Raw genomic sequence first — 25,060 nt, 5'->3', positions numbered from 1 at the left:
AGAATAAAGTGGGCCAAATGCAGTTCAAAATTGGTAACACAGGAATAACCAGGGGGCATTGCAGTGGAGGACAACTGGAATGAGAGGCTGACACAGAGAGTAGGGCCAAATCAGTAAGTAGTCGAAATGCAGTTCAAAATTGGCAACCGTAGTAAACAGGCGGCACAGCTTTGTTCAGTGGAGGAGAACAGCAAGGAGTGGCAGACACCGATAGTAGGCCCCAACCCAACTAGTAGGCCAAATGCAGTCTAACATTAACAACTACTTAACGAGAGCCTGAAAATGGAATTTCAGGACAGGAAACCAGGAGAACAGCAAGGAGTGGCAGACACCGATAGTAGGCCCCAAACCAACTAGTACGCCAAATGCAGTTGTTCCATTTAACCACAATTTAATGAGAGCCTGAAGATAGAAGCTCAGGAAAGGCAACCTGGGGAACACCTTGGAGTGTAACACACCATCTCTCTCCACCCCATACCCATTTTGTAGGCCTAATGCAGTGTACTTTTCTACAACTACTAAACGAGAGTCGGAAGACCGAAGCAATGGCAAGGAAACCTGGGGAACACCTTGGAGTGTAACACACCATCTCTCTCCACCCCATACCCAATTTGTAGGCCTAATGCAGTGTAGTTTCCAAGAATTACTAAACGAGAGCCGGAAGATCGAAGCTCAGGAAAGGCAACCTGGGGAACACCTTGGAGTGTAACACACCCTCTCTCTACACCCCATACCCAATTTGAAGGCCTAATGCAGTGTAGTTTCCAAGAACTACTAAACGAGAGCCGGAAGATCGAAGCTCAGGAAAGGCAACCTGGGGAACACCTTGGAGTGTAACACACCCTCTCGCTACACCCCATACCCAATTTGAAGGCCTAATGCAGCGTAGTTTCCAACAACTACTAAACGAGAGCCGGAAGATCGAAGCTCAGGAAAGGCAACCTGGGGAACACCTTGGAGTGTAACAAACCCTCTCTCTACACCCCATACCCAATTTGTAGGCCTAATGCAGCGTAGTTTCCGACAACTACTAAACGAGAGCATGAAGATTGAAGCTCAGGAAAGGCAACCTGGGGAACACCTTGGAGTGTAACACAACGTCTCTCTACACCACGGAAGGGCTGATTCTTAGGAAGGAAGGCTGTTGGAAATAAGCATTGCGCGTCCGAGGGTGATTATATTCTTATTAGGTATATACTCACCCTCGGACGCGCCCTGCTTCTTTATTTGGAATGAATGTCTATTTGCAATGTGGTGTTGACTTTCTCTATTATTTTGGTAATTAATGATTTTATTATTTTCATTGTTTTGCATCTTCTCGGCAATAATATAAAGAAGACGCGACAGGACAACACTCGGTGGATGCCATATGTGTGTTTTCAATTTAAAAAACCTTTCAGTTAACTACTTGCAGGAGAAAGTAATTGTAGCTGGTGGCCATTTTTAGTACTGTACCAGATTTTAGTTGTGTGTTTGTTTTTAATGTTAAAATGTCTGCATTTGATATCTCACCAGTATTTTCTTTTTTATAAGCAAAATACTTTTTTTTTAATTTTATGATGTTGGTTCAAGGGGTACACGGGCAGCAGTAGACAGGTCAGTGGAGGCCTAGTGGAAGGAGGGACCGCAGACAGGCTTCGAAGCCCTAACATAATAAATTGGGCTGCCTGTAGGCAATTTAAAATTGGTTCCAGGGGAACACGGGCAGCAGTAGACAGGTCAGTGGAGGCCTAGAGGAAGGAGGGACCGCAGATGCGCCAATGTTTCCCCCATACCAAATTTGTAGGCCTAATGCAGTGTAGTTTCCAACAACTACTAAACGAGAGCCGGAATATCGAAGCTCAGGTAAGGCAACCTGGGGAACACCTTGGAGTGTAACACACCCTCTCTCTACACCCCATACCCAATTTGAAGGCCTAATGCAGTGTAGTTTCCAAGAACTACTAAACGAGAGCCGGAAGATCGAAGCTCAGGAAAGGCAACGTGGGGAACACCTTGGAGTGTAACACACCCTCTCGCTACACCCCATACCCAATTTGAAGGCCTAATGCAGCGTAGTTTCCAACAACTACTAAACGAGAGCCGGAAGATCGAAGCTCAGGAAAGGCAACCTGGGGAACACCTTGGAGTGTAACAAACCCTCTCTCTACACCCCATACCCAATTTGTAGGCCTAATGCAGCGTAGTTTCCGACAACTACTAAACGAGAGCATGAAGATCGAAGCTCAGGAAAGGCAACCTGGGGAACACCTTGGAGTGTAACACACCCTCTCTCTACACCCCATACCCAATTTGAAGGCCTAATGCAGTGTAGTTTCCAAGAACTACTAAACGAGAGCCGGAAGATCGAAGCTCAGGAAAGGCAACCTGGGGAACACCTTGGAGTGGAACACACCATCTCTCTACACCCCATACCCAATTTGAAGGCCTAATGCAGCGTAGTTTCCAACAACTACTAAACGAGAGCCGGAAGATCGAAGCTCAGGAAAGGCAACCTGGGGAACACCTTGGAGTGTAACACAACGTCTCTCTACACCACGGAAGGGCTGATTCTTAGGAAGGAAGGCTGTTGGAAATAAGCATTGCGCGTCCGAGGGTGATTATATTCTTATTAGGTATATACTCACCCTCGGACGCGCCCTGCTTCTTTATTTGGAATGAATGTTTATTTGCAATGTGGTGTTGACTTTCTCTATTATTTTGGTAATTAATGATTTTATTATTTTCATTGTTTTGCATCTTCTCGGCAATAATATAAAGAAGACGCGACAGGACAACACTCGGTGGATGCCATATCTGTGTTTTCAATTTAAAAAACCTTTCAGTTAACTACTTGCAGGAGAAAGTAATTGTAGCTGGTGGCCATTTTTAGTACTGTACCAGATTTTAGTTGTGTGTTTGTTTTTAATGTTAAAATGTCTGCATTTGATATCTCTCCAGTATTTTCTTTTTTGTAAGCAAAATACTTATTTTTATATTTTCTGATGTTGGTTCCAGGGGTACACGGGCAGCAGTGCCCTGGTCAGTGTAGTAGTAGTTGAAAGAATGGACCGCAGACAGGCATCGAAGGCCTAAAATAAAAAAATTGGGCTGGTTGTAGGCAATTTTAAATTGGTTCCAGGGGTACACGGGCAGCAGTGGTGTGGTCAGTGGAGGCCTAGTGGAAGGAGTGACCGCAGACAGGCATCGAAGGCCTAAAATAATAACACATGGCTGTAGGCAATTTTAAATTGGTTCCAGGGGTACACGGGCAGCAGTGGTGTGGTCAGTGGAGGCCTAGTGGAAGGAGTGACCGCAGACAGGCATCGAAGGCCTAAAATAATAACACATGGCTGTAGGCAATTTGAAATTGGTTCCAGGGGTACACGGGCAGCAGTGACCTGGTCAGTGTAGTAGTAGTTGAAAGAATGGACCGCAGACAGGCATCGAAGGCCTAAAATAAAAAAATTGGGCTGGCTGTAGGCAATTTTAAATTGGTTCCAGGGGTACACGGGCAGCAGTGGTGTGGTCAGTGGAGGCCTAGTGGAAGGAGTGACCGCAGACAGGCATCGAAGGCCTAAAATAATAACACATGGCTGTAGGCAATTTTAAATTGGTTCCAGGGGTACACGGGCAGCAGTGGTGTGGTCAGTGGAGGCCTAGTGGAAGGAGTGACCGCAGACAGGCATCGAAGGCCTAAAATAATAACACATGGCTGTAGGCAATTTGAAATTGGTTCCAGGGGTACACGGGCAGCAGTGACCTGGTCAGTGTAGTAGTAGTTGAAAGAATGGACCGCAGACAGGCATCGAAGGCCTAAAATAAAAAAATTGGGCTGGCTGTAGGCAATTTTAAATTGGTTCCAGGGGTACACGGGCAGCAGTGGTGTGGTCAGTGGAGGCCTAGTGGAAGGAGTGACCGCAGACAGGCATCGAAGGCCTAAAATAATAACACATGGCTGTAGGCAATTTTAAATTGGTTCCAGGGGTACACGGGCAGCAGTGGTGTGGTCAGTGGAGGCCTAGTGGAAGGAGTGACCGCAGACAGGCATCGAAGGCCTAAAATAATAACACATGGCTGTAGGCAATTTGAAATTGGTTCCAGGGGTACACGGGCAGCAGTGGTGTGGTCAGTGGAGGCCTAGTGGAAGGAGTGACCGCAGACAGGCATCGAAGGCCTAAAATAATAACACATGGCTGTAGGCAATTTTAAATTGGTTCCAGGGGTACACGGGCAGCAGTGGTGTGGTCAGTGGAGGCCTAGTGGAAGGAGTGACCGCAGACAGGCATCGAAGGCCTAAAATAATAACACATGGCTGTAGGCAATTTTAAATTGGTTCCAGGGGTACACGGGCAGCAGTGCCCTGGTCAGTGTAGTAGTAGTTGAAAGAATGGACCGCAGACAGGCATCGAAGGCCTAAAATAAAAAAATTGGGCTGGCTGTAGGCAATTTTAAATTGGTTCCAGGGGTACACTGGCAGCAGTGGTGTGGTCAGTAGAGGCCTAGTGGAAGGAGTGACCGCAGACAGGCATCGAAGGCCTAAAATAATAACACATGGCTGTAGGCAATTTTAAATTGGTTACAGGGGTACACGGGCAGCAGTGGTGTGGTCAGTGGAGGCCTAGTGGAAGGAGTGACCACAGACAGGCATCGAAGGCCTAACATAACAAAAATGTCAATACAATGGTATTGTCAGTGGCAGGCATTGAAGGATGTCAGCGCATAGACTAAACATTGGTGGAGCTGTGAGATAATTTTGCAAGTGGTAGAGCACTGTTTGAGCTGGGGTGGGGGGAAACTGTCTTGTGGCCGGCGGTACAGGCCCAGGGCCCCTCATATTACAACGGTGTGTCTGACGTTCGGTGCGCACCACCACCGCCAGAGACACTTTATTGTACTAGGAGGGACCCAGTGGCAGTGCCGTCGACCAAAAGCGGGCTCACCCACCTCTTCAGACAAACTGCACTCTCACGGGTGCTGTCGCCAAGTGTCGATACCACGGCCCCGTGTGGGGAGTTTGGCCATTTAGTGAGGTGTAAACATGTCGTATGCTGGACAATCAGGTGCAGAAAATTACGAGATTGGAAAAGGCATTCAGAATAGTCCACAGGCAAGACCTTTTCATAGGAAAGCTAGGTGTCAGCCGGGCAAGGTGGGGCAAAAGATTTTGAAATCCAGTTGTGGTTCATTTTAATGAAGGTTAGATCATCTACATTTTGGGTAGCCAGACGAGTCCTTTTTTCTGTTAGTATTGAACCTTCAGCACTGAATACTCTTTCTGATAGGACACTAGCTGCCGGGCAAGCAAGCTCCTGCAATGCATATTCTGCCAATTCTGGCCAGGTGTCTAATTTTGATGCCCAGTAATCAAATGGGAATGACGGTTGAGGGAGAACATCGATAAGGGATGAAAAATAGTTTGTAACCATACTGGACAAATGTTGTCTCCTGTCACTTTGAATTGATGCTGCAGTACCTGTCCTGTCTGCGGTCATAGCAAAATCACTCCACAACCTGGTCAGAAAACCCCTCTGGCCAACGCCACTTCTGATTTCTGCCCCTCTAACTCCTCTGGTCTGCTGGCCCCTGCAGCTCGTGTGAGAACGATCACGGGCGATGTGTGCAGGGAATGCCAGAAGCAAACGGTCAACAAGAGTTGATTGTTTGGTTGCTAATATTAGTTCCAAGTTCTCATGTGGCATTATATTTTGCAATTTGCCTTTATAGCGAGGATCAAGGAGGCAGGCCAACCAGTAATCGTCATCATTCATCATTTTAGTTATGCGTGTGTCCCTTTTGAGGATACGTAAGGCATAATCCGCCATGTGGGCCAAAGTTCCAGTTCTCAAATCTGCGGTTGTGCTTGGTTGTGGGGCAGTTTCAGGCAAATCCACGTCACTTGTGTCCCTCAAAAAACCAGAACCCGGCCTTGCCGCGCCACCAATTTCCAGTGGCCCCGGAAAAGCTTCCTCATTAAAAATATAATCATCCCCATCATCCTCCTCGTCCTCCTCCTCCTCTTCGCCCGCTACCTCGTCCTGTACACTGCCCTGGCCAGACAATGGCTGACTGTCATCAAGGCTTTCCTCTTCCTCAGCTGCAGACGCCTGATCCTTTATGTGCGTCAAACTTTGCATCAGCAGACGCATTAGGGGGATGCTCATGCTTATTATGGCGTTGTCTGCACTAACCAGCCGTGTGCATTCCTCAAAACACTGAAGGACTTGACACATGTCTTGAATTTTTGACCACTGCACACCTGACAACTCCATGTCTGCCATCCTACTGCCTGCCCGTGTATGTGTATCCTCCCACAAAAACATAACAGCCCGCCTCTGTTCACACAGTCTCTGAAGCATGTGCAGTGTTGAGTTCCACCTTGTTGCAACGTCTATGATTAGGCGATGCTGGGGAAGGTTCAAAGAACGCTGATAGGTCTGCATACGGCTGGAGTGTACGGGCGAACGGCGGATATGTGAGCAAAGTCCACGCACTTTGAGGAGCAGGTCGGATAACCCCGGATAACTTTTCAGGAAGCACTGCACCACCAGGTTTAAGGTGTGAGCCAGGCAAGGAATGTGTTTCAGTTGGGAAAGGGAGATGGCAGCCATGAAATTCCTTCCGTTATCACTCACTACCTTGCCTGCCTCAAGATCTACAGTGCCCAGCCACGACTGCGTTTCTTTCTGCAAGAACTCGGACAGAACTTCCGCGGTGTGTCTGTTGTCGCCCAAACACTTCATAGCCAATACAGCCTGCTGACGTTTGCCAGTAGCTGCCCCATAATGGGAGACCTGGTGTGCAACAGTGGCAGCTGCGGATGGAGTGGTTGTGCGACTGCGGTCTGTGGACGAGCTCTCGCTTCTGCAGGAGGACGAAGAGGAGGAGGAGGGGGTGCGAACGGCTACAGCCAATTGTTTCCTAGACCGTGGGCTAGGCAGAACTGTCCCAAACTTGCTGTCCCCTGTGGACCCTGCATCCACCACATTTACCCAGTGTGCCGTGATGGACACGTAACGTCCCTGGCCATGCCTACTGGTCCATGCATCTGTTGTCAGGTGCACCTTTGTGCTCACAGATTGCCTGAGTGCATGGACGATGCGCTCTTTAACATGCTGGTGGAGGGCTGGGATGGCTTTTCTGGAAAAAAAGTGTCGACTGGGTAGCTCGTAGCGTGGTACAGCGTAGTCCATCAGGGCTTTGAAAGCTTCGCTTTCAACTAACCGGTAGGGCATCATCTCTAACGAGATTAGTCTAGCTATGTGTGCGTTCAAACCCTGTGTACGCGGATGCAGATTCTGTCCTCTGCTTAAGGTAGTTGAACATTTTTGACAGATGACTTTGCGCTGATCAATTGGATGTTGTTTAAAAAAATGCCAGACTGCACTCTTTCTAGCATCGGATACCTTTTCAGGCATTGCAGACTGAGCTTTAACCGGATGGCCACGCTGTCCTCCAACAGGTTTTAGCTTTGCCACGCGTTTTGGGCAAGATACGGGCCCGGCAGATAGAACCTGTTGCGATGTTGATGCCTGCTGCGGCCCCTCCTCCTCCGCTTCAGAACTGCTGCCGCCTGCACCCTGTTCCCCCAATGGCTGCCAATCGGGGTCAAGAACTGGGTCATCTATTACCTCTTCTTGTAGCTCGTGTGCAACTTCGTCTGTGTCACCGTGTCGGTCGGTGGTATAGCGTTCGTGATGGGGCAACATAGTCTCATCAGGGTCTGATTCTTGATCAGCACCCTGCGATGGCAATGTTGTGGTCTGAGTCAAAGGACCAGGATAGTAGTCTGGCTGTGGCTGTGCATCAGTGCACTCCATGTCAGATTCAACTTGTAATGGGCATGGACTGTTAACTGCTTCACTTTCTAAGCCAGGGACGGTATGTGTAAAGAGCTCCATGGAGTAACCCGTTGTGTCGCCTGCTGCATTCTTCTCTGTTGTTGTTTTTGCTGAAGAGGACAAGGAAGCGACTTGTCCCTGACCGTGAACATCCACTAACGACGCGCTGCTTTGACATTTACCAGTTTCACGAGAGGAGGCAAAAGAGCTAGAGGCTGAGTCAGCAAGATAAGCCAAAACTTGCTCTTGCTGCTCCGGCTTTAAAAGCGGTTTTCCTACTCCCAGAAAAGGGAGCGTTCGAGGCCTTGTGTAGCCAGACGACGAACCTGGCTCCACAGCTCCAGACTTAGGTGCAATATTTTTTTTCCCACGACCAGCTGATGCTCCACCACTACCACTACCCTCATTACCAGCTGACAATGAACGCCCCCGGCCACGACCCCTTCCACCAGACTTCCTCATTGTTTTAAAAACGTTACCAAATGAACGGTATTTGTTGCTGTCACACAACTTACACGGTGAGCTATAACTTCAGTATGATTTAGCTACCCCTTTACAGGTGGGTGAGACCACAACGAAAATCAGCCACAATGTTACACACTCTGTTGTTGTTGGCAACAAATGAGATGGCACACACGCAGGACTGTCACTGAAGCGCAAATGTAAATATTTATCTCCCACTGATTTGTGTTTGTTTTTTTTAAAAGGGAGACTTCAGAAAAAAAAAAAAAATTAAAAAAAAAATTATTTTTTACAGAAGAATTTATAAAACAAATAAAATGAAATGATTGTTTCAGGGAGAATTTAGGAAAAAAAAAAAAAAAAAAGGCTTTGTAGGGCCCACTGAGTGAGAGAGGACGCACACAGGAGTCAGGAGTGGCACACAAGCCCAGAGGCCAATATTAATCTCCCACCGATTGATTTAGTTATTTTTTTTGGTAGATTTTGGAACCCAAATCAAGCAAAAAAATTAATAGGCTTTCTATGGCCCACAATTGGGGAGAGAGAGAGAGATGGCACACCCAGGAGTCAAGACTGGCACACAAGCAGAAGGGGCAATATGAATCTCCCACAGATTTTTTTTTTTTTTTTTTTTTCAGGGAGACTTGAGAGAAAAAAAAATACAAAAAAAATGATTTTTTTTCAGGAATAATTTAGAAACCAAAGAAAATAAAATGATTGTTTCAGGGAGAATTTAGAAAACAAATAAAACAAAAAATAGGCTTTCTAGGGCCCACTGAGTGACAGATGACGCACACAGGAGTCAGGAGTGGCACACAAGCCCAGAGGCCAATATTAATCTCCCACTGATTGATTTAGTGATTTTTTTTGGTAGATTTTGGAACCCAAATCAAGCAAAAAAATTAATAGGCTTTCTATGGCCCACAATTGGGGAGAGAGAGAGAGATGGCACACCCAGGAGTCAAGACTGGCACACAAGCAGAAGGGGCAATATGAATCTCCCACAGTTTTTTTTTTTTTTTTTTTCAGGGAGACTTGAGAGAAAAAAAAATACCAAAAAAATGATTTTTTTCAGGAATAATTTAGAAACCAAAGAAAATAAAATGATTGTTTCAGGGAGAATTTAGAAAACAAATAAAACAAAAAATAGGCTTTCTAGGGCCCACTGAGTGACAGATGACGCACACAGGAGTCAGGAGTGGCACACAAGCCCAGAGGCCAATATTAATCTCCCACTGATTGATTTAGTGATTTTTTTTGGTAGATTTTGGAACCCAAATCAAGCAAAAAAATTAATAGGCTTTCTATGGCCCACAATTGGGGAGAGAGAGAGAGATGGCACACCCAGGAGTCAAGACTGGCACACAAGCAGAAGGGGCAATATGAATCTCCCACAGATTTTTTTTTTTTTTTTCAGGGAGACTTGAGAGAAAAAAAAATACAAAAAAAATGATTTTTTTCAGGAATAATTTAGAAACCAAAGAAAATAAAATGATTGTTTCAGGGAGAATTTAGAAAACAAATAAAACAAAAAATAGGCTTTCTAGGGCCCACTGAGTGACAGATGACGCACACAGGAGTCAGGAGTGGCACACAAGCCCAGAGGCCAATATTAATCTCCCACTGATTGATTTAGTGATTTTTTTTGGTAGATTTTGGAACCCAAATCAAGCAAAAAAATTTATAGGCTTTCTATGGCCCACAATTGGGGAGAGAGAGAGAGATGGCACACCCAGGAGTCAAGACTGGCACACAAGCAGAAGGGGCAATATGAATCTCCCACAGATTTTTTTTTTTTTTTTTTTCAGGGAGACTTGAGAGAAAAAAAAATACAAAAAAAATGATTTTTTTCAGGAATAATTTAGAAACCAAAGAAAATAAAATGATTGTTTCAGGGAGAATTTAGAAAACAAATAAAACAAAAAATAGGCTTTCTAGGGCCCACTGAGTGACAGATGACGCACACAGGAGTCAGGAGTGGCACACAAGCCCAGAGGCCAATATTAATCTCCCACTGATTGATTTAGTGATTTTTTTTGGTAGATTTTGGAACCCAAATCAAGCAAAAAAATTTATAGGCTTTCTATGGCCCACAATTGGGGAGAGATTGAGAGATGGCACACCCAGGAGTCAAGACTGGCACACAAGCAGAAGGGGCAATATGAATCTCCCACAGATTTTTTTTTTTTTTTTTTTTCAGGGAGACTTGAGAGAAAAAAAAATACAAAAAAAATTATTTTTTTCAGGAATAATTTAGAAACCAAAGAAAATAAAATGATTGTTTCAGGGAGAATTTAGAAAACAAATAAAACAAAAAATAGGCTTTCTAGGGCCCACTGAGTGACAGATGACGCACACAGGAGTCAGGAGTGGCACACAAGCCCAGAGGCCAATATTAATCTCCCACTGATTGATTTAGTGATTTTTTTTGGTAGATTTTGGAACCCAAATCAAGCAAAAAAATTAATAGGCTTTCTATGGCCCACTATTTGTGAGAGAGATGGCACGCTCAGGACTGGCACACAAGCCCAGAGGCCAATATTAATCTCCCATTTTTTTTTTTTCCAGAGAAAATTTATAAACCCAATAAAAAAAATAATAACAAATAGGCTTTCTATGGCCCACTATCTGAGAGAGAGAGATGGCACGCTTAGGACTGACACACAAGCCCAAAGCCAAATATTAATCTCCCACTGATTGATTTAATGATTTTTTCAGGTAGAATTTAGAACCCAAATCAAGCAAAAAAATTAATAGGCTTTCTATGGCCCACTGAGTGAGAGATGGCACACACAGGAGTAAGGAGTGGCACACAAGCCCTGAGGCCAATATTTTTCTCCCACTGATTGATTGATTGATTTTTTCAGGTAGAATTAGGAACCCAAATCAACCCAAAAAATAAATAGGCTTTCTATGGCCCGCTATTTGTGAGAGAGATGGCACGCTCAGGACTGGCACACAAGCCCAGAGGCCAATATTAATCTCCCATTTTTTTTTTTTCCAGGGAAAATTTGTAAACCCAATAAAAAAAATAATAATAAATAGGCTTTCTATGGCCCACTATCTGAGAGAGAGAGATGGCACGCTTAGGACTGGCACACAGGCCCAAAGGCCAATATTAATCTCCCACTGATTGATTGATTGATTTTTTCAGGTAGAATTATGAACCCAAATCAACCAAAAAAATAAATAGGCTTTCTATGGCCCACTATTTGTGAGAGAGATGGCACGCTCAGGACTGGCACACAAGCCCAGAGGCCAATATTAATCTCCCACTGATTGATTTATTGATTTTTTCAGGTAGAATTTAGAACCCAAATCAAGCAAAAAAATTAATAGGCTTTCTATGGCCCACTGAGTGAGAGATGACACAGACAGAGATGGCACTCTAGCAGAAATGTCAATCTTAATCTCCCACAAAAAAAAAAAAAAAGGAACTGTCCTTCAATTACTATCTCCCTGCAGTAATCTCAGCCAGGTATGGCAGGCAGCAATAAGGAGTGGACTGATACACAAATTAAATAAAAAGTGTGGACAAACAAACAAGATAGCTGTGCAGAAAGGAAGGAACAAGAGGATTTGTGCTTTGAAAAAAGCAGTTGGTTTGCACAGCGGCGTACACACAGCAATGCAGCTATCAGGGAGCCTTCTAGGGCAGCCCAATGAGCTACAGCGCTGAGGAAAAAAAAAAAAAAAGGAGCTTCCACTGTCCCTGCACACCGAAGGTGGTGTTGGGCAGTGGAAATCGCTACAGCACAAACGGTTTTGTGGTTAATGGACCCTGCCTAACGCTATCCCTGCTTCTGACGAAGCGGCAGCAACCTCTCCCTAAGCTCAGATCAGCAGCAGTAACATGGCGGTCGGCGGGAACTCCCCTTTATAGCCCCTGTGACGCCGCAGACAGCAAGCCAATCACTGCAATGCCCTTCTCTAAGATGGTGGGGACCAGGACCTATGTCATCACGCTGCCCACACTCTGCGTTTACCTTCATTGGCTGAGAAATGGCGCTTTTCGCGTCATTGAAACGCGACTTTGGCGCGAAAGTCGCGTACCGCATGGCCGACCACGCACAGGGGTCGGATCGGGTTTCATGAAACTCGACTTCGCCAAAAGTCGGCGACTTTTGAAAATGTTCGACCCGTTTCGCTCAACCCTATGGTACAGTACTAAAAATGGCCACCAGCTACAATAACTTTCTCCTGCAAGTAGTTAACTGAAAGGTTTTTTCAATTTTAAACACAGATATGGCATCCACCGAGTGTTGTCCTGTCGCGTCTTCTTTATATTATTGCCAAGAAGATGCAAAACAATGAAAATAATAAAATCATTATTTACCAAAAAAATAGAGTAAGTCAAAACCACATTGCAAATAAACATTCATTACAAATAAAGAAGCAGGGCGCGTCCGAGGGTGAGTATATACCTAATAAGAATATAATCACCCTCGGACGCGCCCTGCTTCTTTCCGACAGCCTTCCTTCCTAAGAATCAGCCCTTCCGTGGTGTAGAGAGAGGGTTTGTTACACTCCAAGGTGTTCCCCAGGTTGCCTTTCCTGAGCTTCGATCTTCCGGCTCTCGTTTAGTAGTTGTTGGAAACTACGCTGCATTAGGCCTACAAATTGGGTATGGGGTGTAGAGAGATGGTGTGTTACACTCCAAGGTGTTCCCCAGGTTTCCTCTCCATTGCTTCGATCTTCCGGCTCTCGTTTAGTAGTTGTTGGAAACTACGCTGCATTAGGCCTACAAATTGGGTATGGGGTGTAGAGAGATGGTGTGTTACACTCCAAGGTGTTCCCCAGGTTTCCTCTCCATTGCTTCGATCTTCCGGCTCTCGTTTAGTAGTTGTTGGAAACTACGCTGCATTGGGCCTACAAATTGGGTATGGGGTGTAGAGAGATGGTGTGTTCCACTCCAAGGTGTTCTCCAGGTTGCCTTTCCTGAGCTTCGATCTTCCGGCTCTCGTTTAGTAGTTGTTGGAAACTACACTGCATTAGGCCTACAAATTGGGTATGGGGTGTAGAGAGATGGTGTGTTCCACTGCAGAGAGATGGTGTGTTCCACTCCAAGGTGTTCCCCAGGTTTCCTCGCCAATGCTTCGATCATCATGCTCTCGTTTAGTAGTTGTTGGAAACTACGCTGCATTAGGCCTACAAATTGGGTATGGGGTGTAGAGAGATGGTGTGTTACACTCCAAGGTGTTCCCCAGGTTTCCTCTCCATTGCTTCGATCTTCCGGCTCTCGTTTAGTAGTTGTTGGAAACTACGCTGCATTAGGCCTACAAATTGGGTATGGGGTGTAGAGAGACGGTGTGTTACACTCCAAGGTGTTCCCCAGGTTTCCTCTCCATTGCTTCGATCTTCCGGCTCTCGTTTAGTAGTTGTTGGAAACTACGCTGCATTAGGCCTACAAATTGGGTATGGGGTGTAGAGAGATGGTGTGTTACACTCCAAGGTGTTCCCCAGGTTTCCTCTCCATTGCTTCGATCTTCCGGCTCTCGTTTAGTAGTTGTTGGAAACTACGCTGCATTAGGCCTACAAATTGGGTATGGGGTGTAGAGAGATGGTGTGTTACACTCCAAGGTGTTCCCCAGGTTTCCTCTCCATTGCTTCGATCTTCCGGCTCTCGTTTAGTAGTTGTTGGAAACTACGCTGCATTAGGCCTACAAATTGGGTATGGGGTGTAGAGAGATGGTGTGTTACACTCCAAGGTGTTCCCCAGGTTTCCTCTCCATTGCTTCGATCTTCCGGCTCTCGTTTAGTAGTTGTTGGAAACTACGCTGCATTAGGCCTACAAATTGGGTATGGGGTGTAGAGAGATGGTGTGTTCCACTGTAGAGAGATGGTGTGTTCCACTCCAAGGTGTTCCCCAGGTTTCCTCGCCAATGCTTCGATCATCATGCTCTCGTTTAGTAGTTGTTGGAAACTACGCTGCATTAGACCTACAAATTGGGTATGGGGTGTAGAGAGATGGTGTGTTCCACTCCAAGGTGTTCTCCAGGTTGCCTTTCCTGAACTTCTATCTTCAGGCTCTCATTAAATTGTGGTTAAACGGAACAACTGCATTTGGCGTACTAGTTGGTTTGGGGCCTACTATCGGTGTCTGCCGCTCCTTGCTGTTCTCCTGGTTTCCTGTCCTGAAATTCCGTTTTCAGGCACTCGTTAAGTAGTTGTTAATGTTAGACTACATTTGGCCTACTAGTTGGGTTGGGGCCTACTATCGGTGTCTGCCACTCCTTGCTGTTCTCCTCCACTGAACAAAGCTGTGCCGCCTGTTTACTACTGTTGCCAATTTTGAACTGCATTTCGACTACTTACTGATTTGGACCTACTCTCTGTGTCAGCCTCTCATTCCAGTTGTCCTCCACTGCAATGCCCCCTGATTAGTCCTGTGTTACCAATTTTGAACTGCATTTAGCCCACTTTATTCTTTGGGCCTATATCTGTGTTTCCTCCTCATCCTGCCCATTGCCCAGCCAGTGATAGATGAGTCTGCTGGTACATTGACCCATAACGCAACATTTCCCGTGCACGCTACACTGCAAGATTGTGACCCTGCTGAAAGTCAGGTCCCCCTTCCCGCATACCATACCACCTTACACGGGGACAAACAGGAAGGTGCAGATGAAAGTGCAGGTTCCTTCATCAGGTGGGGGGAGGAATACTAGTTGGCGACGTCACTGGCACAGGGCCTCTCATGGTACGCAAAAGTGTTGCTGCCGGTGGGAGGCGCCCCCGCCGTGCAAACACACCGCTGTACTTTGAGGGGCCCTGTGCCAGTGCCAATGCCAACGAGTGGGCCCCCCCTGCTTGCTCAGGTTCACAGCACTTGCAAAGTTGAAATACTTACCTCTCTCTGCTCCACTGCCGTGACGTGGTCCAGATTTCCTGGGCCCACTAATTACTTGAACCAGCCCTACCCACCACAACTTTAGCCAAATGACCCCCAATTTCAAATGCCTTCCAATTATTATAAGGTAAATTACGCTTGACAAGCTTCATTAAGAAGAATGGATGGTTTTGACATTAAAATGGGCACTCTAGGTGTTTTCCTGGCCCCCACTCACTGCCGACTATGCTGCCCCATTGACTTGCATTGGGTTTCGTGTTTCGGTCGATCCCGACTTTACGTCATAATCGGCCGATTTCACTCGACCCGACTTTTGAGATAGTCGGGTTTCGCGAAACCCGGCTCGACTCTAAAAAGGTCAAGGTCGCTCAACTCTACCTGGGCCCATGCCTGCCGCCCCTATAAAGCGGGTGAAATAAGAATTGAACACATCACCAATGATCTAAGTAAATATGTTTCTAAAGGTTATATTGACATGAAATTCTCGCTAGATGTCATTAACAACCCATCCAATCAGAGGCGTAGCTAGGGTTTTGGTTCAGGGGGGGTGAAACTTCTGATTGGGCCCCTAACCAGGTAACCTTGATTACAACTCGGTGACGCGCCCTAATACTGGAGGAGAACCTCAGCAGATGACCGCGCTGTTACTGAAGATATAACAACCAACATAGATATTACCGCCATATAGTCAGTGGTAGATACCAGCCCTACAGAACATATAAGAGATCACAGCACAGTTACAGATAATGTCTTACCGCTGATGTTCTCTGATGGAATTGATCATTTTTCCCGTCTTTTCCATCTGGCCCAGACCTACATGACAACTTCTTCCAGCTACAACAAAGACACATTTAACTTCTCATATTCCAGTCACATCACCATATATTCCCAACCTGCACAAACTCCTCATCCTGCTGATACCCCACCACCCCACTGCACCTGATGCCCTAGTACTGAGCCTCTGCTGCCGTATCTGTCCCTATTACTGCCCCTGATACCCCAATACTGAGCCGCTGCTGCCGTATGTGTCCCTATTACTGCCCCTGATACCCCAATACTGAGCCGCTGCTGCTGTATGTGTCCCTATTACTGCACCTGATACCCCAATACTGAGCCACTGCTGCTGTATGTGTTCCTATTACTGCACCTGATACACCAATACTGAGCCGCTGCTGCCATATGTGCCCCTATTACTGCACCTGATACCCCAATACTGAGCCACTGCTGCCATATGTGTCGTTATTACTGCACCTGATACCCCAATACTGAGCCGCTGCTGCCGTGTGTGACCCTATTACTGCCCCTGCTGTGTAGTTCTCTGTGCCGACTAAATTCAAAAGCACCCCTCTATAATATAGTAATGCCAGGTGCAAGTGCCCTAGAAAACAATGCCCATATTTTGCCCCCTAGAAAGTAATATTGCCCTGTGTGCCCCTTTGATAGCCACAATAACCTGGGTTCCTCTATAACATAAGTGCCCACTTTACATTTAATAATGTCCCGAGTCTCCCCCTGTACAGCTCTCCTATACACAGCATGATGCTGTCTTATACACAGTAGAATGCCCCCTCACTGTATAGTACCACCCACACAGTATGCTGACTTCTTAGTAGCCCCCAAACTGGTGGCTCCAACAATGTATAATGACCCCCACACTGTAATCTCCATACTGTATGATGGCCCCCTAGATAGCCTCCATATACAGTAGCATAATGCACCAAATAGTCCACAATATAGTATAATGCACTCCCCATAGGCATAATCTATAGCATACGGCAGCCCCAATGGGCAGACACTGTAATAAGGCAGCAACCCCATAGTCTGACCCAGTAATAAGGCAGCACCCCTATAGGCAGACCATGTAATAAGGCAGCACCCCCATAGTCACACCCTGTAATAAGGCAGCACCCCCATAGTCAGACCCTGTAATAAGGCAGCCCCCATAATCAGACCCTGTAATAACGTAACACCCATATGGGTAGACCCTGCAATAAGTCAGCCCCCATAGTGAGACCCTGTAATAAAGCAGCACCCCCATATGCAGACCCTGCAATAAGGCAGCACCCCTATAGTCAGACCCTGTAATAAAGCAGCCCCAATAATCATACCCTGTAATAAGGCAACCCCCATAGTCAGACCCTGTAATAAGGCAGCCTCCATAGTCAGACCCTGTAATATGGCAGCCGCCATAGTCAGACCCTGTAATAAGGCAGCCCACATAGTCAGACCCTGTAATAAGGCAGCCCGTATAGTCAGACCCTGTAATATGGCAGCCCTCCCATAGGCAGACCCTGTAATAAGGCGGCAGATCCCCATAGTCAGACCCTGTAATAAGGCAGCAGATCCCCATAGTCAAACCCTGTAATAAGGCAGCCCCATAGTCAGACCCTGTAATAAGGCAGCCCCCATAGTCAGACCCTGTAATAAGGCAGCCGCCATAGTTAGACTTTGCAATAAGGCAGCCCCCATATTCAGACCCTGCAATAAGGCAGCACCCCCATAGACAGACTCTGTAATAAGGCAGCAGATCCCCATAGTCAAACCCTGAAATAAGGCAGCCCCCAGAGTCGGACCCTGTAATAAGGCAGCCCCTATAGTCAGACCCTGTAATAAGGCAGCCCCCCATAGGCAGACGCTGTAATAAGGCGGCAGATCCCCATAGTTAGACCCTGTAATAAGCCAGCCCCCATAGTCAAACCCTGTAATAAAGCAGCCCCCATAGGCAGACCCTGTAATAAGGCGGCAGATCCCCATAGGCAGACCCTGTTATAAAGCGGCAGATCCCCATAGGCAGACCCTGTAATAAGGCAGCAGCACCCATAGAAAAAAATACTCACCTCTCTTCTTCCTGGTTCCTGCGCCGCTCCCACTGATCTCCTGACAGCGGGTGCCGGCTTGTGACATCATCGCGCCCTCTGTCAGTGTCAGCGACGTCAGACGCCAACACTGACAGGGGGACGATGGGAGAAGGAGCGTAGCGCTCCTTCTCCCATCAATGCAATCAGCTGTATCGGCTAAATGCCAGTACAGCTGATCTTTCGATTATGGCGGGGGGCCTTCTGCTGACACAGGGCCCCCTCGCCTGCTTAGGCGGCAGAGCAGGGAGATCGATTCTCCCTGCTCTGCCACAGAATGTAACTGTATTGGCGCGATGTGCCCCCTCAGAGCACTAGGCCCGGGGCGTTCGCACCCTCTGCTCCCCTGGTAGCTACGTTACTGCATCCAATCCATGCAGGCAAAGGAATCAAACAATAGATGTTCATAAATTAAGTTATGTGTAATAATAAGAAGTAACACAGTGAAAATGTATTGAACACATGAAGAAGCAGAGGTGCAAAATCCATGGAAAGTCATGACATCAGCTGACTTCTATTAGTAATTGGAAAGAAATTCTGCCACTTAGTGAAAAATAATACTAGCTGGTTAAACTGATGGCCTATAAAAAGGTATAGAATTACCAAGATGCCATACAAGAAACATCTCCTGGTGGCCGGGTGGGTAAAACCAGCAAATAGTTTGAAGACCTTTACAATCTTTTTGATGCACACCATACTGATTGGATACAGAAGAATTTCTAAACTACTGAAGGTTCCAGTGTGCAAAGACCATTATTTCACCATAAACTGGCTATGACCAGGTGTTCCCATGGAATTTCAGACAGAGGAGTGAAAAGAATTATCAGAAGAGTTGAACAAGAACCGAGAACCACCTTTGGAGATCTACAGTAAGACATGGAATCGGCAGGTACAATTGTTTCAAAGGAAAATATAAGTAATGCACCCAACCTCCATGGCCTGCATGCATGCTCACCATGCATGACCCAATTGCTAAAGAAAAGCCATGTTCAAGCCATAAGGGATTGGATGTCATAAATCCCAAAATCACCATACCAATAGTGAATTTTTGAGTTGGGAACATCATGGTGTGGGTATGTTTTTCAATATATGGGACTGGCAAACTTCATGTAACTGAAGGAAGGATGAATGGACAATTATACCGAGACATTCTTGATAATAATCTGCTTCCATCAAGTAGGGTGATGAAGATGAAACGAGGGTGGACATTTCAGCAAGACAAAGTTCACAAACATACAACCAAGGAAACTCTCAATTGGCTTCAGAGAAAACAAATAAAGTTGCTAGAATGGCCCTGCCAATCACCTAACCTGAATCCAATAGAAAATGTATCGAAGGCACTAAAGCTCAGAGTTCATAGAAGGCATAAAAGGAACCCATGGAGCCTTCAGGATTTGAAGAGTGTTTGTGTTGAAGAATAGATCAAAATCACACCTGAGCAATGCATGAGTTTCCCCATTCAAGATACATCTTGAAGTTATCATCACCAACAAAGGCTTTTGTACGAGGAATTGGATGATTAAGAGCATTATACACCTGAAATGTATAGATCTATACTATGCCTTCTTCCTGGATTCTATAGCCATGCTACCAACTTGTAATTTTAACAATTTTTTTTCACTGGATTACGTTTATTCATTAATAGAGAAAATATATATTCCTTAAACAAAGTTTGTGAAGCTGGATTCTCTACCTTTTCCTGCTACTGATTGCGTCTTCTTGGGAATGATGCAACAAGTTTTTCACACCTGGATTTTGGGATCATCTGGCATTCTTCCTTGCAGATTCTCTCCAGTTCTGTCGGGTTGGATGGTGAATGTTAGTGGACAGCCATTTAAGGTCTCTTCAGAGTGGCTCAATTGGGTTTCGGTCAGGGCTCTGGCTGGTCCAGTCAAGAATGGTCACAGAGTTGTTCTGAAGCCACTCCTTTGTTATTTTAGTTGTGTGCTTAGGGTCATTGTCTTGTTGGAAGGTGAACCTTCAGCCAAGTCTGAGGTCCAGAGCACTCTGGAATAGGTTTTCATCCCGGATATCTCTGTACTTGGCCGCATTCATGTTTTCTTCAACGGCAACCAGTCGTCCTGTCCCTGCAGCTGAAAAACACCCCCATAGTATGATGCTGCCACTACCATGTTTCATTGCTGGGATTGTATTAGGCAGGTGATGAGCAGTGCCTGGTTTTCTCCACACATACTGCTTAGAATTATCACCAAAAAGGTCTATCTTCATCTCACCAGACCAGAGAATCTTATTTCTCATAGTCTGGGATTCCTTCATGTGTTTTTTTAGCAAACTCTATGTGGGTTTTCATGTCTTGCAATGAGGAGAGGCTTCCGTCGGGCCACTCAGCCATAAAGGCCCAGCTGGTGGAGGTCTGCAGTGATACTTGACTTTGAGGAACTTTCTCCCATCTCCCTACTGCATCTTTGGAACTCAGCCACAGTGATCTTGGGGTTCTTCTTGACCTCTCTCACGAAGGCTCTTCTCCCATGATTGCTCAGTATGGCTGGACGGCCAGGTCTAGGAAGACTTCTGGTGGTCCCAAACTTCTATTTAAGGATTATGGAGGCCACTGTGCTCTTAGGAACCTTGAGAACTGCAGAAATTATTTTGTAACCTTGGCCAGATCTGTGCCTTGCCACAATTCTGTCTCTGAGCTCCTTGGCCAGTTCCTTTGACCTCATGATTTTCATTTGCTCTGATATGCACTGTGAGCTGTGAGGTCTTATATAGACAGGTGTGTCTCTTTCCAAATCAAGTCCTATCAGTTTAAAACATTTTTGAATTTACCAAATGGCTGCAATGAAACAAAGAGTTAAAAATGTAAAGGGGTCTGAATACTTTCCGTACCCACTGTATATACAGATAGGCAGCATGGTGTCTCAGTGGTTAGCACTGCAGCCTTTCAGCACTGAGGTCTTAGATTCAGTGCCCACCAAGGACAACATCTGCAAGGAGTTTGTATGTTCTCCCTATGTTTGCATGGGATGTCTCCCACGCTTGCAAGACATACTGATAGGGAATTTAAATTGTGAGCCTCAATGGGGACAGTAATGATAATGTCTGAAAAGCACTGTGTATATTAATTATTATTATTATTATTTTTATTATTATTATTATTTATTTATATAGCACCATTAATTCCATGGTGCTGTACATGAGAAGGGGTTACATACAGGGCTATAGATATCGATTACAGTAAGCAGGTTTATATTTACAGACTAGTACAGAGGGGAGAGGACCCTGTCCTTGCGGACTTACATTCTATGGCACAGTATATCGAACTAAATGCCTAATGAAGGCATCACTTTAAAAATGGAAGATAATTTCACTGGAAGATGGTGTATTTGGCCATTGACAAAGTTTTATATGCAAAATAATGAATGGCCTAATCTGCAGTGCATGGATGGGGCAGATCCATCTGAAAGCTGTCCCAAAATAAAGCATCTTGCGCTGATGTCCTTCTCTATAATCCCTAATTTTAACAGAAATGGAAGTAGAAGACAGATCAGAGAAAACATATTTCTTCTGCAGTAGTTCTATATCGTAGGTTGTTCACTTATTACTATTTCACTTTGCATGAGAATCTGTGCCCCTATAAGACATGTTGCCTTTACATTTCTGCTGCATTTGAAAATATATTTGAAAATATAAATCATGATAAAAATAACTCCACCTTCAACTACAATCCAGTTTTCAGGTAGCTTGAAATCCTCCTTGCTGTGGCTAAAGTAATACTGGCAACAAAATAAGCGTAAAACAAGAATGCTTGTAGCTCTCAACAGGGATCTTTTGAAGACTTGTTTCCGCTGGCACTAAGAGCTACAGCATGTACCAGCTTACAGCATTTGCTGATGGGATTATCTTTCCATTTTTTTCTTTATGTTGGTCACTTATTTAATAAAACACATTTTCTAAAATTGATCAGTAAATGCAGTTATATATTTTAAATCTTATATGGACAAATTAGAAAAGTGGTGTTCCATGTTTTCATCCTGTAAATTAACATTTTATTACTAACTTCTTAGACAAGCTTCTGACTTTTACAGTAAGGCAAGAAATAGGCAATTGACCAAAAAAATGTATGAAATGATAAAAGTAAAAAGTGAAGCATGGAGTAACAATTACCGTATATACTCGAGTATAAGCCGACCCAAGTATAAGTCGAGGCACCTAATTTTGTCCCCTCATCCCTGTCCTGGTATGCATGGCTCCCAATCAGGTCCTGGTATGCATGGCTCCCCCGTCCTCTCCTGGTATGCATGGCTCCCCCATCCTGTCCTGGTATGCATGGCTCCCCCGTCCTGTCCTGGTATGCATGGCTCCCCCATCCTGTCCTGGTTTACATCGCTTGTTATCCCCTATCCTTGCATGAATGGTAACTATTAAAAAAAAAGCATCCTACTCACCTTCCACGTGCCATTGCAGCATCTCGTTGGTCCTGGAGCCGGCAACTCTTCCTGTGCCGAATATTCCCTCCACGCCAATGGGAGTAGAGGCGTGCATATTCATTACCTTAATGAGCGAGGCCACGTGATCGCCCTGCACAGGAGGGGCTGTCGGCGCCAGGACCAATGAGATGCTGTAAGGGAGTGCAGGAGGGTGAGTAGGATGTCTTCTGGAAGCCGGCGGCTGTGTGTGTCACTGTGCGCGCCATAAGAGAAATTAATTTTCATTTCTCTTTAGCAGCAGCACAGGTTTTAGCCATAGCCAGCTCTTGCCTCATCCGCTGCTCCCCCTCCCCCCGCCAGCTTTCTGGAACAATTGATTCGTGTATAAGCCGAGGGGGGCATTTTCAGCACAAAATAAGTGCTGAAAAACTCGGCTTATACACAAGTATATATGGTATTGTCATTTCATGAAACTATGGAGAATTTTGCTGCTTGTGGTATTAGAGCTTTGGGACTTCAGGTTGAATATTATTACTTTAGTTTACTATAGAAATAAAAGAGGAACACTGACACTTTTTCGATGTTTTGAGTAAATAGTGATGACATGTATAAGTGTTGGAGGAGAGCAGCTTTCAGCTTCCTTTTTATAAATTGCTTCAGCTAAAATAAGCCAAGCTTTGACAACTATAGAGCCAGTGGCGTAACTACAAAGTGATGGGCCCCGATGCGAACTTTCAAATGGGGCCCCCCCCCCCCCCGGCGCCAAAATATTTCCCACCGAAATTCACATTTTCCCTATTCATTTCGCACACTATAGTTGTGTTGCAATGTTGTGTAGTCTGACCTAATACTGCCCTGTACTCGCTGAGAAAAATGATTTTATAACTAACATGTCCCTATAGTAATATGTCCTCCCTCGCGCTAATTCCAAGCGCACTCCCGGCGTTTGAAATCTGTGTGCTGTTTCTTCCTGGTATGACGCTGCAGTGCGTCATTTCCGGACCTGTGCAGTGTGGGAGTGTATTGGGTGTACTGGTTGGCTCCGGAGCATGCGCACTGCACATTCTGATGCTGGCGAGTACACGCAATACTCCCCCACAGTGCACATGCTGGGCTCTGCCCACAGCCGTGTACAGCCCGTACACACACGGCTTCGCTCCGAGAACCCGTACACACACGGCTGTGCTCCGTACACCTTGTACACACGCGGCTCCGCTCCATACACCTTGTACACACGCGGCTCTGCTCCGTACACCTTGTACACACTCGGCTCTGCTCCGTACACCTTGTACACACGCGGCTCTGCTCCGTACACCTTGTACACACACGGCTCAGCTCCGCACACTTTGTACACACGCCGCTCTGCTCCGTACACCTTGTACACACGCGGCTCTGCTCCGTACACCTTGTACACACGCGGCTCTGCTCCGTACACCTTGTACACACACGGCTCAGCTCCGCACACTTTGTACACACGCGGCTCTGCTCCGTACACCTTGTACACACGCGGCTCTGCTCCGTACACCTTGTACACACGCGGCTCTGCTCCGTACACCTTGTACACACACGGCTCTGCTCCGTACACCTTGTACACACGTGGCTCTGCTCCGTACACCTTGTACACACGTGGCTCTGCTCCGTACACCTTGTACACACGCGGCTCTGCTCCGTACACCTTGTACACACGCGGCTCTGCTCCGTACACCTTGTACACACGCGGCTCTGCTCCGTACACCTTGTACACACGGCTCTGCTCCGTACACCTTGTACACACGTGGCTCTGCTCCGTACACCTTGTACACACGTGGCTCTGCTCCGTACACCTTGTACACACGCGGCTCTGCTCCGTACACCTTGTACACACGCGGCTCTGCTCCGTACACCTTGTACACACGCGGCTCTGCTCCGTACACCTTGTACACACGCGGCTCTGCTCCGTACACCTTGTACACACGCGGCTCTGCTCCGTACACCTTGTACACACGCGGCTCTGCTCCGTACACCTTGTACACACGCGGCTCTGCTCCGTACACCTTGTACACACGCGGCTCTGCTCCGTACACCTTGTACACACGCGGCTCCGATCCCTACACCTTGAACACACGGCTTCGCTCCGAGAACTCCGTACACCTTGTACACACGCGGCTCCGCTCCTTACACCTCTTACACACGCGGCTCTGCTCCATACACCTCTTAAACACGCAGCACCACTCCATACACCTCATACATACACGAATCCGCTCACCTCTTTCACCCTCGGCTCAGCTTTGTACACCTCGTACACACCTGACTCCGTTCCGTACACCTTGCTCCACTACACACATACACGGCTCCGCTCTGTACACCTTGTACACACACGGCTCTGTTACATAAACATCCCCTCATTCAGCACCATGACAATCAAGCACAGCAGAGTCCTGCATAGTGCATACACTGAGGCCACTGATCATGTGACCCCTGACTCCTCCCCTCCTGTGACCTCATCACAGGTCCTGTGCGCATAGAACAGGTAGGTGTGTGTGTGTGTGTGTGTGTGTGTGTGTCAGGTGTAAGCAGCACATCACTCACCAGCTAATGCCTGCCATCTCTCCAGCTTCAGTCAGTGACACGCACAGCCCTTCTGCTAGGTCACATGTCCTTCACGGACACGCCCACTCGCCACACACTGCTGAAAGTCTGGGGAAG

General features: G+C 46.3%; 1 protein-coding gene across 1 annotated transcript in view; it reads left to right on the top strand.

The window, feature by feature from the left end:
• COL19A1 (collagen type XIX alpha 1 chain) overlaps positions 1-25,060 on the top strand; it is a 1,728,692-nt gene that overhangs the window by 1,331,312 nt on the left and 372,320 nt on the right. The window lies entirely within an intron of this gene.

This window comes from Ranitomeya imitator, chromosome 5 (genome assembly GCF_032444005.1).
Source record: "Ranitomeya imitator isolate aRanImi1 chromosome 5, aRanImi1.pri, whole genome shotgun sequence".
Classification (NCBI taxonomy): Eukaryota; Metazoa; Chordata; class Amphibia; order Anura; family Dendrobatidae; genus Ranitomeya; species Ranitomeya imitator.
This window is presented reverse-complemented; position numbering and strand designations above follow the sequence as displayed.